General features: G+C 36.1%; 1 protein-coding gene and 1 long non-coding RNA gene across 5 annotated transcripts in view; one reads left to right on the top strand and one right to left on the bottom strand.

The window, feature by feature from the left end:
* The window catches only part of FSCB (fibrous sheath CABYR binding protein), a 295,780-nt gene that overhangs the window by 93,696 nt on the left and 186,466 nt on the right, over nt 1-15,618 (top strand). The window lies entirely within an intron of this gene.
* Nucleotides 2,774-15,618, bottom strand: part of LOC144320511 (uncharacterized) — a 59,666-nt gene continuing 46,821 nt past the window's right edge. For 2 of the 3 annotated variants that reach the window (XR_013386145.1, XR_013386144.1), the window contains 2 exons: nt 10,306-10,472; nt 2,774-3,204 (listed from right to left, as the gene is read on the bottom strand). This is a non-coding gene — a long non-coding RNA (uncharacterized LOC144320511). The remainder of the gene's footprint in view (nt 3,205-10,305; nt 10,473-15,618) is intronic. The other variant, XR_013386146.1, reaches the window with a different exon arrangement.

Raw genomic sequence — 15,618 nt, 5'->3', positions numbered from 1 at the left:
ACATTTCCTGAATTAGTTATTTATTCTGACTTCCTTTAAAAAAATGAAGAATGGATTCTGTTAACACAAGACATAAAGTGAATGAAGTGGGGGAAAAAGAGGCCTGGGAGGGAGTATTGAAGAGAAGAGTTATGTATAGCAAGAGGGTTGCAAGTGGGTCCAGCTTATCTGGTAGTGATGGCACAATAAGAATAAAGTGAAGCTGTCTCTACTTGTTTGAATAGAGGTGAGTGTGTGTGTGTGTAAAACAATAGATGGAAAATTAGTAGAATGAGATATATTGATAAACAGTGGCTAATGTTTTGTGTGGGGACCAAACTGATTTTAGAGACCAGCAGATGCTGTCCTTGGTATGATAACTAATAGTGCTTGTCTGAGAGCTCTAACATGTTTCCATTTTCTTTGGCCTAGTTATTTCCAGTATGTGGTGCCAGCTTAAATTTGGGGGATTGTCCTCACTAACTTGAAGACATGATTTGGACCTGATTGGCTTCCCACCAGAGAGGTACTCGGGTCATCTCTAAGATATAGAGCATGCAGAACAGTATATTTTCACACTCTATTATTCACTAATCAAGAAAGTGAGCACAGTATAGTTTGGTGTTGTGATTCTCAAAATTTCCCTAAAGTATTGTTGCTGCAGGAGGTAGAGCAAATGAGAAGTGTGAAACATCTCTATTGGAAGGATGTGTCTTATTACATCAAATATGGTCAACTTAGTGAGAAGGAGTTATGTGTGATATAGGACCTTGGGTAGTGTTCCATGATGTGGTAATGTGTATTTGACATTAGGAAAAATGTACTTTTACTGGGAGAAAAGGAAAAAGAACTTTTCCACGGTGAAAAACAATGTAACTTTACTGGGAGAAAAGAAAAAAGAAAGAAAGAAACTTTCCAAAATGGAAAACAATCTAGAGCCCATACCATAGTCATTTGGGTATACAGCTTATAGAGGCAGCAGAGTTAGAGTAAACACCTACAGATAGGAACAGATATCTGATAGCAAGTCCAAGATGTGAGCTGTCTTTGAGAAAGTGCCAATGATCACAAGCATAGAATTATATTCCTGAATTGCAGGGAACTCCCATATACCATTTATTGTGACAGAGGCCTACAATGGCTTCAAATTCAGCAGGCAGTAAAAGAGCCTTCATGTTTCCATGTCTGAACTTTGGTTTATTCCAATACTCCACACATTTCTATGGGATGCTATATATCCTTCAAGAGTGGGGTAACTAAAAGTTTTAGATTCTAGAGTTAAGGATTTTAAATGGGCCCAAAGAGGGTTCCTGGAAGAGATGGAAGTTTAGGAGTGACTGTTATTGGCAAGAATATAGAGAATGAGAGCCCCCCCACCACAAGTAGCTTTTTTGTACATTAACTATGTATTTGGCCTAGTCATCCACTAGGAATCCGCTCCATTCCTTGGGATAGCTGTACTGCTATTGCTGGTTTAGGTGAAAGAATGCTAGATCCTGCTATGGCATGTTGATATGGCAAGGCTTCAGGATGGACTCTAGGTGGCAATGTTGTTGCTGATCATTAAACAGGACTTCCCGGTTCCCCACTCCCTTTTCTAGATGTATGTAGTAGCATTACTTAAACAGCCCTCACTGTGTTTCTGGTCTGGTAGTGTTATGTTTTATAATTTGTTTAAAGATTTATTTCTTTATTTTAAAGGGAGAGAGAGAGAGGAAAAGAGAGAGCACATGTGAGTGCACCAGTGGGCAGGAAAGAATCTCAAGCAGACTATCCATTAATCTGGTGCTGCCAACCAAACGCTTAGGGAAGATTGATACCAGCTTCAGTCTCTACTGGATTAGCCCTACTCTTTCCTTTCCTATTGTTTAGTGACTCTGTAAGTTTAAAAAAAAAAAACAACTTTATTATCTAGTTGTTAAGTAATTATAATGAAATCTGCTGCAAATACCCTCTTGGAATCATTGTGTCCCAGCATTATTTTCAATAAATATATCTGCATTAAAAAATTTAGTTTTAGTTCGTAGGACTATTTAGTTCGTAGGACTCAATGCAGGCTCGACTTGGAGCTTGATCTCAGGACCCATGAGATCATGATCTGCACTGAAACCACCAGTCTGCTGCTTAACTGACTGGGCCACCCAGGTGCCCCATTTTACAAATTTTAACTCATTTAACCAACAAGCACATGGGAAAGGCATAATTTTACATCTCTATCTTTTAAAAATTAGGAAAATGAGGCACAAAGAACTTAAGGATTTTGCCCGAGTAGCAGAGCTGGAATATGAACTCAGGTCATCTAGCTCCAGAGTTGTTACTCTTTAATTTATATGGCTTTACTGCTTCTTGTGGATAATTTTAAGGCTATGGAAAAAAGACACCCAAGGGAAAACCTGATCCAAGTTTCATGCATCCACTGAACAGGGCCCTGTGCTTACATTTTGTTGGAGCAGGCAACTTTTCCATAGTGTTTATCTTGTTAGATGTTGCACCATACCTAATATCTTTCCCTTAGGTCTCCTTCATACACAGGAAGGATGTTTTCTACTTCCAGGTGGATCTCAGACTGATAGGTGCCTCCAAACATAAAAAAGCTACCCTGATGGGCTGCAAATAATGTTACGGATTAGACTCTGGTATAGTAGACCTGGCTGTTTGTCTCTCTCAAGCTTTTCCATCCATTTCTGTGATGTGAACATCACCAGCAGGTGATTCTAATTGGAGATATGGCTATATTTGTAATTCAAATAGCAGTGATTACACTTGCAACACAATCTTTGTAGAAATCAAGGAAAGTACTAAAGTTTATTGGCAACAGTGAACAGTTTGGAGATGAGCACTCTATTTGACAGCAAATGGGAGAAAATATCGAGTGGCTGTTATCTCATATACTAGTCCTCAATTTCTACTGATCTTTCCTTGATAGAGAGTCCATGATATGAAATTTTAACACTTCTCCTTTGTGTCTGAATTCTTTTGTGTGCCTGGCCTATGCATCACTCCTAGGTTCTATTCCTCCTGATACTCTTGCGTTAGAATCTTCACATGGGAAGGTGTTTTTAGATGCAGAAGAGTCCCATATTAGAATACATGTATAATTGATCTGGTGTCTGGTGCCTCTGTTCCTTCCAATAATATATAGCAATGTGCTTTTAAGCCTAAGGTCCTCTGACTGTGGGAGGGATGTAGCAGGTCTTCTTTCTGCATTTTGAGGGCACTGGTGCTCTGCAGAAAAGAAAAAAAAAGTCTCTCTCATTTTGCCAAATGCATCAGCTATAGTATGGTAACTAATCAAAATTTCTTTCAATCCCCTAAACCTATTCCTCTACTGTAGTCTATCTTAGTGAAAAGCACCACCATCCAATCAGTTACATATGCCTGGACACTTATATCTTCCACCATAGCCACTCAATCTTACAGAGTTTGCCTTTTTATTATCTCATAAATCTAATCTTTCCTGTCCATCTCCTATGCCCTATTTAGTTCAGGTGTACCTTGTTTCTCATCTATTTAATATAGTAGCCTCCATTCTGAATTCTATTGCTGCTATTCTATTTTTATCTCTATTTCAAACATAATGATGTCAGTCTTCTTAAAATCTTAAATATTCCCCATAATATTCAGAGTAAAATTAAATTGTTATGGTGTGTTTCACAATAGCCTTATTTATTTATTATTTATTTATTTATTTATTATTTTTATTTTTTATTGGAGTTCAATTTGCCAACATATAGCATAACACCCAGTGCTCATCCTGCCAAGTGCCCCCCACCCCAATAACCTTTAGAATCAGCTCCTACTTACCTGCCCTGTGTGTCCTTTTGTGCTTTCATGTGACAGATTGGTCCATCATTCCAGCCACTTGTAGTCTACTGAATTTGTTCTGTTTTGTGATTTTTACACAGGCTTTCTTTGTCCCTGCAATGAACTTTATTTACTGTCTTCACTTGTCTCACTCCTGATCATCCTTTGCAAACTCTGCCCTGGTGTCTTGTTTCTGGGAAATCTGACTTAATCTTCTGGTCTTAATATTTTGCCCTTATGCTTTATTCCCAAGGCACATTTTCAAACAAATATACCACTCATTATTGTGTTATATTATAACCATATTTTTTATTTGGCTGATACTTCATTTGGTGTCTTCCTCTCTATGTTGTGAACTTATTGAGAGGAAGATGATACATTCCCTGTGCTTGGCATAGTACCTGTTATATAGTAGATCTCTATAAATATTTATTGAAAGGAGGAGTAACAGAGCACAGATCCTGGTATACTGTCCACATGGCTTACAGGTGGTACAGAGATTAGTCTTCAGGTTGTGTTTAGTTTACCTGAGAGATTTGGAACTGAACCATCACTGCATCAAAGAGGAACTAATTGTGGTTCTTTGGTGTTTCAAAGATGGGTGATATAGTTTGCCTGAGGTTGCAACTCTTGGTAGAGGCCAAGATTTTCTGTCTAGGAATCTGTAGACATTGAGATGAATCAGTTTTGACTTATTCATCGGAGAAAATGTGTCTGGGCATGGTGGCTGAGACTATTACAGAATTCATCATCCAGGATGCCTTTGTTCTTATCTCACTCATTTTGGGATGCAGTAGATATGAGGTGTTGGAAACAATGCCAAGGATTATTCTTAAGATGATGAAGAATTCTCCATATCTGTCTCAAAGGGGATAGAGCAAAAATTGGAATGGACATGGAGCTCTATTTGGGACTAGATAGAAGCTTACTTGCCAAAATTCCCAAAGTCTCTTTGATTTGTTGGCTGCAGTTGTGCTAAAAACTTTGACATAGTCTCTGTATTAATTAGCATACAAAGTAAGTTGCTAGAAGATACTTCAAAATATGCAACAGTCCACAAATATGTGGCCAGTCCAGGGTAGGTATGGGCTCTGTTCTCTGAGGTCATTCATGGGCATTGATGCTTTTTGTCAAATTGCTATTTTATTCCCTTGGACCAGAGGTTGGAAAACTTGATTATACATTAGAAGTTATGTTGGGCTCCATTTCCAGAGTTTCTGATTCAGGTGGGTGGTGGGTCCTGAGAATTCGCATCTCTAGCAATTTTCCAGAGGATGCTGAAGCTGAAAAGCTGAAAGTGTTGGAACCATACTTTGAGAGCCACTGTCCTAGGGTGTGGTCCTTGTCCATTTGGCTGTGGCTGGCCTGATCATATGCTGCCCATGCTCCAATGCTATAGGAAGGGGCAAAGGAAGAGAGCATGAAGTGGAGTGCTGACAAATGCCCTGAGCTCAGTCAGCCTCCTGGGGAGTCTTCAGACCTTGAACTTGGCTTGTGCACTGACAGTAGTGGCCCAAAACATTGATTTTTCTCCACTCCATTGCTACTCTCCCTCTTTTTCTCTCTCTGCCTCAGAACTCCCCATCAGGTGGCCCATTTTCTTTACAGCTGATACTATAGCAACTGTGTTCTTATCCTGCTGATGCTGCTTCCAGTTTTGATAGTGGTTGACTGCTTAAGTAGGAATAAAATTCTTCCTCTTCTTCTTGTGGATAGCTGAACTCTGAAACCTATTGCTCCAACCTGAAGCATGACCTTCATAAACATGAAATTATTTTAACCTGTCAGGTTGCCTTGCACAGAGAGTGAGAGAACTGCATTATATCTAATAAAAGGATTTCTGATATGTAACAAAAGTGGTCTGTAATGTGAGTTTCACTGGCCTATGGGTAGAAGCTAATATATTTTCTTTCATTAAAATTCTCACCAGCAAAATCTACATATGTCAACAAAAAGCCAGTGAACTCGAAGGTTTTACTACCTGTGGGTATTGTTAAAATAACACCCCCCCCCCCACTTTATTCTCACTTGCTAAGTTTTCATGACACTAAATTCTATTTCCATTGAAGTTCATGTAGCATCATTCCCTTTAAAAGAGATTGTCTGAGGATAATTAACTAATTTGTTTCTCTAAAGAAACATAGATCTAATCTAACCTATGTCTTCATAAGCCATGAAAGCCTGGTCTAACATCAACCACCTTCTTTGTGGTTGAAACACAATTTGAAGCTAAATAGCATTTTTCTGTAGAGGACAATGGCTAAGCTCAGCCTCTGAAGTCTCAGTGCCTGCTTTCAAATTTTGGTTCTTACTGAGTGTACTTGAAATTTTTATTTGAACCCCGAGTCTCAGTTTTCTCTCATAAAAATGGGGGTACTTCATGGGGTGATTGTGTTAAAGAAATTTTTTCTGACGTGTTAAAAATGGTAAGGAAGAATTTATGAAAGACTATGGCAATGGGGATTATGACTACAGCAATAGGGAAGAGAGATTGGATTCATGTCTGAATACAGCAAATGCAGCTGGTGACTTATAGTCAAAGAGCAGAGTAAGAGTATCAGTGGTTGGGAAATTACTAATAAGAGGCATTAAGTAGGATTCTTGCTAAATTGGCCTAACATGGTTCTTTATAGGAGTAGGCCAAGGAATTATACATCAAAGGTGAGAGATCAGATATCAAGGGTGACCAGATATCAGAGTTGGGAGACTCTTGCCAAACTAATTTAGCAGGATTCTTTAGAACAGGACAGAGGCCAATGTCAAAGCATAGGCAAGAAGATTTAGAGAAGCCTGATTAAAATTCAGTCAAGGAGGGATGCCTGGGTGGCTCAGCAGTTGAGTGTCTGCCTTTGACTCAGGGCATGGCTCAGGGCATGATCCTGGGGTACCAGGGTCAGTCCCAAATCAGGCATCCTGCATGGAGCCTACTTCTCCCTCTGCCTGTGTTTCTGCCTCTCTCTCTCTCTCTCTCTCTCTGTGTCTTTCATTAGAAAAAATAAATAAAAAAAAAAACTTTAAAAGAATAAATAAAATTCAGTCAAGAAGATAGTCTTTGTCAGTTGTTGCCAAGACCAGTGTCAAGGACATTTTCCCCTATCTTTTCTTCTAGGAATTTTACAGTTTCAAGTCTTATATTGAAGTCTTTAATCCATTTTGAGTTAATTGTTGTGAATGGTGTGAGATAAGGATTTGATTTCACTCTTTGACCTACTGTTGTTTAAATCTGCATTTTTGAATTTTCTAATTTTCTTTCTATTGTTTCTGGTTTCATAACCTTATGATCTGAAAAGACACTTGATATGGTTTTAGTCTTCTTCAATTTACCAAGACATGTTTCATGACCTAACATATGATGTATCCTAGAGAGTGCTCCATGTGACTTGAGAAGAATGTGTAGTGTATTGTGCTGCTGTTGAATGGAATGTTCTGTATCTGCTAGGTTCATTTGCTCTCAAGCTACTTCAAGCCTAGTGTTTCCTTATTGGTTTTCTGTCTTGATGATGTAGCCATTGTTGAAAGTGGGATATTGAAGTTCCCCACTATTATTGTATTGCCTTTTCCTCTTTTCAGATTTGTTAGTATTTGTGTAATATATTTAGGCACCTTGATTTTAGGTTCATATATATTTATAATTGTTATATTCTTTTAATGAATTGACTCCTTTATCATTATATAATGACTTTCTTTGTCTCAGAGTTTTTGACTTAAAAATCTATTTTGTCTGATATAAATATAGCTACCTCTCTCTTTTGCTTTCTGTTGCCATGGAATATCTTTCTCATCCTTCCCTTTAGCTTATCAGTGTTCATCAAGTGAAATGACTCTCTTACAGTTAGCATATAGTAGGATCTTGTTTGTTTTGAATCCGTTCAATAAGCACTCTTTGCCTTTTGATTTGAGAATTTAATCTATTTACATTTAAAGTAATTATTGATAGGCAGGGTCTTACTGATGTCATCTCATTGTTTTCTGGTGTTTTTAGTTTCCTTGTTCCCTTCATTCTTGCTATCTTCATTTGTGAATTTATGATTTTCTGTAGTGGTATGCTTTGATTCTTTTTCTCTTTTATGTATCTACTGTTTTGATTTTTGGTTACTGTAAGGCTTACATAAAGCATTATAAGCTAATAACAACTTAATGTAGATTGCATATAAAAGCTCTACTCCTACTACTACACGTTTTATGTTTTGATGTCACAAGTTACACCTTTTTATATTGTTATATTATTAAACTATTGTAGCTATAGTTATTTTTAATTTTTGGTCCTTTAACATTTATACTACCAATAAGTGATTAGCACACCACCATATCACACATTTGAGCATTCTGAATTTGACTATATGCTTATCTTCATCAGTGTGTCATATATTGTCATATATTTTTATGTTACTAATTAGTATCCTTTTATTTTAGCTTGAAGAACTCTTTCCAGCATTTCTTATAAGGCAGGTCTAGTGGTGACTAACTCAACAGCTTTTGTTTGGTGAAGTCTTTATCTCCACTTCATTAATGAAAGACAACTTTGCTAGGTAAGCTATTCTTAGTTGGCAGGTTGTGTTTTGTTTTGCTTTCCTTTTCTTTTAGTGCTGTCAATATATCTTCCCACTCTATCCTGGCTTGCAAAGTTTCTGTTGAGAAATCTATCTTTGAACAGAATTTTGAAATTCTATCTTTGTGATTTTAGATAGTTTTATTATAATATGTCTTACAGAAATTCTCTAAGTTGAGTTTGTTCTGTGATCTATGAGCTTCATGAATTTGGATATCCAAATTCTTGTGTCCAAGATTGCGAATCGGAAAAACCACCAAGCAGCCGACACTCATGCAAGCACACAAGGGTTTATTTACAAGCTCGAGCTTGGGTCCAAGTATACCCGACACAGTGGAGCAGGGACTTGGACCCCGAAGTGGGTTACAGCTGGGTTTTTTATAGGCTGGTCTAGAGGATTTTCAGGAGGGGTGGAGGAATTTCTCAAGTTCTGTTTACATTCTGATGTGGGGCTTTCAATGGTATTGAGCTCTGCTCTCATTCTAATATGGGACTTTCTACCACAGGCGTGGGCTCTGTTGTCTTTCTGATATGGGATTCTCTGCTGAGGGCAATTCTCAGCTCTGTTGTCTTTCTGAGGACATTGAGGACACTCTGCAGTTTTTCCGGTAAAGTTCAGCTCTTATTCACAGGGGCCTAAGATGGCTGTACTTGTGCTAATGCTAAACTTTAGGTGGGATGGCCTTAATTTTTCTTGGCCTCCACACAAATCTCCAGAATTGGAAAGTTCTCAGCCATTATTTCTTTAAATAAGCTTTCTGCCCCTTTCTCCCTCTCTCCTCCTTCTCAGGCTCCAAGAATTCATATACTATTTCTATTAATAGTATCCAAGAGCACATAGATTTTCTTCACTCTTTTAAAGTCATATATATATATATATATATATATATATATATATATATATATATCAACATATAGTATAACACCCAGTGCTCATCCCATCAAGTGCCCTCCTCAGTGCCTGTCACCCAGTCACCCCATCCCCCCACCTGCCTCCCCTTCCACTACCCCTTGTTCATTTCCCAGAGTTAGGTGTCTCTCATGTTTTGTCACCCTCACTGATATTTCCCACTCATTTTCCCTCCTTTCCCCTATAACCCCTTTCACTATTTCTTATATTCTCCATATGAGTGAAACCATTTAATGATTGTCCTTCCTCACATAGACTTTCTTCACTATTTTGAAGTTCTTTTTAGTTTGTTCTCTTCTGACTGGATAATTTCAAATGAACTGTTTTCTACCTCACAGATTCTTTCTTTTCTGCTTAATTGAAGTCTATCATTGATACTTTTAGTTGTTCATTTTTACATTGTATTCTTCAGCTCCAGTATTTTTTTCTTTTTTAATTATTTTTATCTCTCTGTTAAATTTCTCCTTTAATTCATGGAATTTAAAAATGTAGTTTATTTGTTTTCTGTGTTTTCTTGTAGCTCACTAAGCTTCCTTAAAACAACTGTTTTGAATTCTTTATCTGGAAAATCACAGATCTCCATTTATTTGAGGTTGATTCCTAGAAAATTATTATGTTCCTTTGGTGGTATCATGTTTCTTTGATTTTTCATGTTGTTTGAAATCTTGTATTGCTTTCTTCGTATTTGAAGGAGTCAAATCCTTCAATCTTTATTTACCTCTTCAATGTGTCTAATAATGGTGTGCTGGAACTTCTCCACTTGACTATTGGACTTTCACAAAGGCATTCCTATCTATAGGTAATTGTCAAAATCAGTGTTCTTTATAGAGAAGATTACATAAAACTCCTATTTTGCCATTTTGATGACATCACTTTTTAATTTGCCTTCTTTTGATATCACATTTCTTGTGCCTTTAGCTCTTATTGAAGAAATCTGGGAAATATGCCTCTTTGAAATGTCAGTACTTAATAACAAGAATTTCCTAACTTTCAGAAAGTAAATTTTAGTAACAGCATTATCTCATTCCATTAATGACAATTGTTCATTCTTTCTTTTTTATACCTGTTTTGATGTATTCTTAGCTTTAACTCTGCTTTGAGTGCTGCCCTTAGATGGCATGGGTCTCTTGCTGCTGCCTGCCCTCAGCTCAATGTCCTCATTCTGTACTTGCTGTTGTCCTCTGCTGTATGGCACTTGCATCCCAATCCATCTTCACCTAGATTCTTTGGCTATCAACAGGAAGGTATATATAGATATATGTTCTATTCTACAACCAAGTAAGATTATCTTTAATATTTTATTAAGGTATAATATAGATATAGAAAAGAGCACATATCATAAGTATACAGCTCATCGAATTTTCACAAACTCAAGATATCCATTCAAACAGCATCCAACTCAAGAAACAGATTTTTACCAGTACCCCAGAAAACTTTCTCATGTTAGTTAATTATTGCTATCATCATTGACTGCACCAAAGGAAACCACATCCTGACTTCTGATAGCACTGTAGTTTTACTAACAGCATTTTACTTTTGTTCCGTTTTTGTACTTTATATAAGTTTAATTACATATGTATATTTCATAGATATGATATATTACATACCATAAATTATATATGATATATGTATATTATATATCTTTATATATGATATACATATATACACACGAGTGTGCTTCTTTTGGTTACCATGTTCTGAGATTTATCTATATTGTTGAAGTGCAGAGTGTTTATTTTCATTGCTCTATGTACTCCTTTGTGTGACTGTAATATTTTTTTTTTGTGACTGTAATATTTTATTAAGGTGTCACAAGAACATTTGACATCACTATTTTGAATAATGCTGCTAATTCTTTTTTTAATTTAAACTTTTGCTATTAAATTTGGGAAGTATATTTGGGAAGTGACAGAGTTAGTATTTTAGTTGTCTTATTGGTAACCTTAAGGGACAAAACATTATGCACTGTTCTACCTTTAAAGTATAATCAGCCTACTTTTAGTATTTCAATACTGAGGAAAATGATTTAAACATATCCTGTGTGAGATTTCCTCCCTTTCACTATTATTGAGAGTGTCTGGCAGTGTTCATCAGGAGATGCTTCTTGACACGAAATCAATAATTTGTTATAAGATCTTATCAAGTACAGGGAGTAGACATTAGTTTCAGAAAGGAGAGCTTTAACTGGTTGCACTGATGTCTTGACAAATTTCATTTGAGATAATATAAGAGGGGCATATGGAGAATATTTGAACATTCAAAATCTGTTTTCTAAAAACATGTAAAAATTTACTGTTTAATTAATCTCCATTTCAAGCTCTTCCCAGGGGCTCTGCCAAGGGTACTGTGATAATTCACACATAAAGAGTGCACACATTATGATTTTTGTGAAGAAGATTCTACATTATTTAGTCATGTTAGCAGTCATGCATGTCTGTGTGCTAAACACTGGTTATCAGTGATTAATGGACAACATGCTTGAACAATGCTCTCCTACTTGAGCTAATGAACTAAATAGTTTATTTCATGCTCCATTTCCACAAATAAATGGCGGTAATACATAATGTGATAATTCCAGATCTCTTTCCAGTGCATTTTCTTGTCTTTAATGAACACAAAAACTTTTGAAAATCAAATTTAGTCAGGCATTGCATTGTGATTTTATATGTTAGATAGATTATAAAATGTTGCTGAAATCAAAATGTTTACACTGAAAGGAAAAGAGTTGCTAAAATTAAGCAAGAACTTGAAAGGACACAATGAAGAGCTTTAAAATAAACTTATAATAAACTTTTATTTTCATTTCAATTATATTCTTGGGAAAACTAGTTATTCTACGTATTTATGTAAGCTTGTAAATATTACTCTTAATCATTTTGATGTGTTTCTGTATAGTAGAATTCTGATTTAGCTTCATATACCTCTCACTACTTCACTTGTGGTTTTGTTTATCTTTCATAGGTTCTTGTATAATCTTTATGTTGAACAAGAACAATCTGTGGAAGTGAATCACCAGGCCACCTTATTTTTGACTCCTCTTGACTTGATTGTCCTTTATTTATTTATTTATTTATTTTGATTGTCCTTTAAATCTAAACTATGGAGTTCATTCTTCCCCTGCTCCTGCTCCTTGGGCAGATATTTTGACTTCTCTGGTCTCTCTCGGCTAATAAAAATGTTTCAACACTCACTAAATGCCACAATTTAACAATCAAGCTTGTCTATTCTTCCTAATAATCAAATACTCAAACTTGCTTTAAGATTGACGTTTCTTTAATTAGCATTTCTACTCCTTCCTCATTTTACTAATACTATCTATGGCCCTTGAGGGAGGGTGGAAGTAGGAGAAGAGTAAGTGGATTCTTTTTTGATTGATATTGTCTTCCTGGTCTGGTTCTCTTTTGGGTTCAACAGATGTTTAAAAGTGAGTCTATTTTAGGGTACTAGGGATATCTCACTAAGACAAATCTCTTTAAAGAGAATAAGCATGTAATTCTTACCTGATCATTTGCTTCTTTTTCAGCCCCAAGTAATATAGCAGTATTTTTAGATTCTTTCTGCTATGATCTATTTTACCCTCCAAGTAAAGCAGCTCTTTTCCCCTTGTTCTTGAAGTGCAAATCATTAGCAACTCAGGATTTACTTCCTTGTTCTACCATTGGGAACAGCTAGCCAGAGGAAATAATGCTTTAGATTGCACAGGTGTGAGTAGGCATCAGACCACTGGGTCTTCAATTACAGAAGCCATGTATTTAGTCCTCTGAGTTAACTCACTGAAATCCCTTTCCCTGAGGTGGAAGTGCATTTCCTCCTTGCAGTGAGTGAAATTCACCACACAGTTCCAGGTCTCTTTAAAGAAATACTTTCTTCCCTATCCTTCAACTCCAGATCCTTTTATACCCTCAATTTGAGTGAGGGGTTTGAGGGCTGTGAAATTTTGCAAGGCGTACGTATGTTCTATCACCTCCTTTAGGATGTGTTATGTATGGTATCTTGTTGACTCAGCCCAAGTTCTTTTTTCACATCCTGTTGCATTTACTTTTATACATCTTTGATAAAGCAGAGAAGGCACTAAAAATAAAGAAGGAAACAACTAACATATTCCATGATATAGATTTCATTGAAAGTTGATGTTTTTCATCTCTAAAGGAGTAAGACTTCTGCTTTACCATGACAGAGTATCAGCGAGCACATTTACCTTCTCAATATAACAACAACAAAAAAAAGATGGAATCCATAAAACAAGTGTTTTCAGACATTGAACAGTAAACAACATAGGACAATGATTCCTGAGAGAAGGGAAACATACCAGGTGAGCTCTGTAATTGTCTCTGTATACTGCCTAGAGAGGTGTCCAGATAGCAGCAAAGAGCAAAGAATTCATCATGACCACATAAAAATGATAAGAAACATTAAAAGAATCCTTCAGGTGGAAGGACAATGATACCAGATGGAAATATGGATCTGAGGAGAGGAATGAACACCAAAAAGTGTCAATATGTAAGTGTAGCAGAACTGAAAGTCATTTCTAAAGTCTCCACTTAAGCCCAGTGCACAGGCTTATACTAACAACTAACAAAAAAGGAAAGAACTATATTAATAGTCCTTTAGGAAAACTGATAGGTTGTATAGTGACAAAGTGGTCATGATTTTCAAACCAAAATTAATCTCCATAAAGTCTTTTGTACTACTATCCATGCCTATCTGGAAGGACAAGATCAAGATTAATGGAGTCTTTGAATTGAGGAAGTTTGCTTCACTGAAATATTCATTACTTTTCAGCTCTGTGTCCTAAGTTTAAGAAGAAAACAGCACAGCAAAAATATTCTTTTTGTATACTTTGAGTACATTGCTCTAACATAGTGAATATTGCAAAAGCACTTTAAACATTTCACGATACCCAGTTTTAGGCAAATTATCTTTATATGTGGGTGGGCCTTGATTTGAGTCTATTAGTTTGTCTGGAAGGCAGATTGCAGAGACGAAGTTAGTCTTCTTTGTCTGGAAGCCAGTATTGTATAGAGGGAGAAGGACAGGTGGATTTTATAGCTGCTCAATGTGGATAGGGCTTCTGGTACTTCCCAGAAACATCTGTACTCTTCCATAATACAACAAAGCAAGTAACTTCATCTTTAAAACACTAAAATTTTAGATGATCGTGTAATTCAAGAAAATTTTCTTTCTGGTATATTTTATATTTGTTGAAGAAAAAGGTAAATTTTCATATTTTACATGCATTCATGATTATTGTTTTTTTAGTATCCATATTTTTAAGTTGTATGAAGTTTAATCATAACATTTTATAAGTTTTCTGGGCAGTAGAAAAAGGCTCAGGGATCAGGAAAATACTTCATGAAAGGCAATTTCAAGAGTATTGCCTCACATATATTGGAAATTATCCTAAATATAGTTCATGTTAGACTTTCAGAGCATCATTGATAATTTCCCACTAATACTGTTTTGGAAAACTAGGAATTTCAAATGTAGAATATTTCCAAACAAAGCAATAGACATTAGAAAGTAGATTTTGAAAACTTCTTTGGAAAGCCAAGGCCTTGTGAATGATGTCAGATCTGATTTTACAATGAGACCGCAGGTAGCAGCAGCATTAGTTCATCAAGCTGGTGTGATACCCAGATGCGCAGTATTTAGAGACAGCCCTTTCTTTTTAAAGCATTGGAATAACACATGGAGTAAGAGAACTAGCATGTTGAAATACAAATTAAATACACTCAAAGGCATTGGCAGATTGATTTTTAGACATCTCTATGATATTAATGATACGGTATTAAGTAAAAGTATTTTCTAATGTGCACTGTGAAATTTTCTCCTATTCATTATAATTTTATATGAAATGTTGAAATCATTGTTCAACTTTCTTCATTAGTGTAACTCTTATGTGATTACAAGATGATTCTTCTTCAGATAAATGTCTTATTTTAGCCATTTTTCACTCTGGGGGTAAAATTGATATATGCTTAAATGGTTATACATTATATAATCTTTGACCATCTTTATTATATTGAGTAGGTTAAGCATACACTAGTCAGAAAAGCAACAGGGTGCTGGGACATTGGTTTTTATGTTTTCTTGAAAATAGTTTTGATGTGGAAATGTTGGGGTTCAGAGCCAATGGCCAAGAAAGAATTCTTAAGACAAAAAGGTGATTTTATTATAGCACAGGGACAGGATCTGTGGACAGAAAGGGCTGCCCTGGGATTGTGGAGAGCAGCTGATTTTATACTTTCAGTTTAGGGAGGTAAAGACAAGGGAAGTTTCCAAAAGGATTTTCATATGTTAAATAACACTCATAGGATCCTGAAGGTCTGGCTATCTTCAATCTAAGGGTGTTTTTCCCTGTAGCAAGGCATTAACA

Source organism: Canis aureus, chromosome 9 (assembly GCF_053574225.1).
Source record: "Canis aureus isolate CA01 chromosome 9, VMU_Caureus_v.1.0, whole genome shotgun sequence".
Taxonomy (NCBI): Eukaryota; Metazoa; Chordata; class Mammalia; order Carnivora; family Canidae; genus Canis; species Canis aureus.
This window is presented reverse-complemented; position numbering and strand designations above follow the sequence as displayed.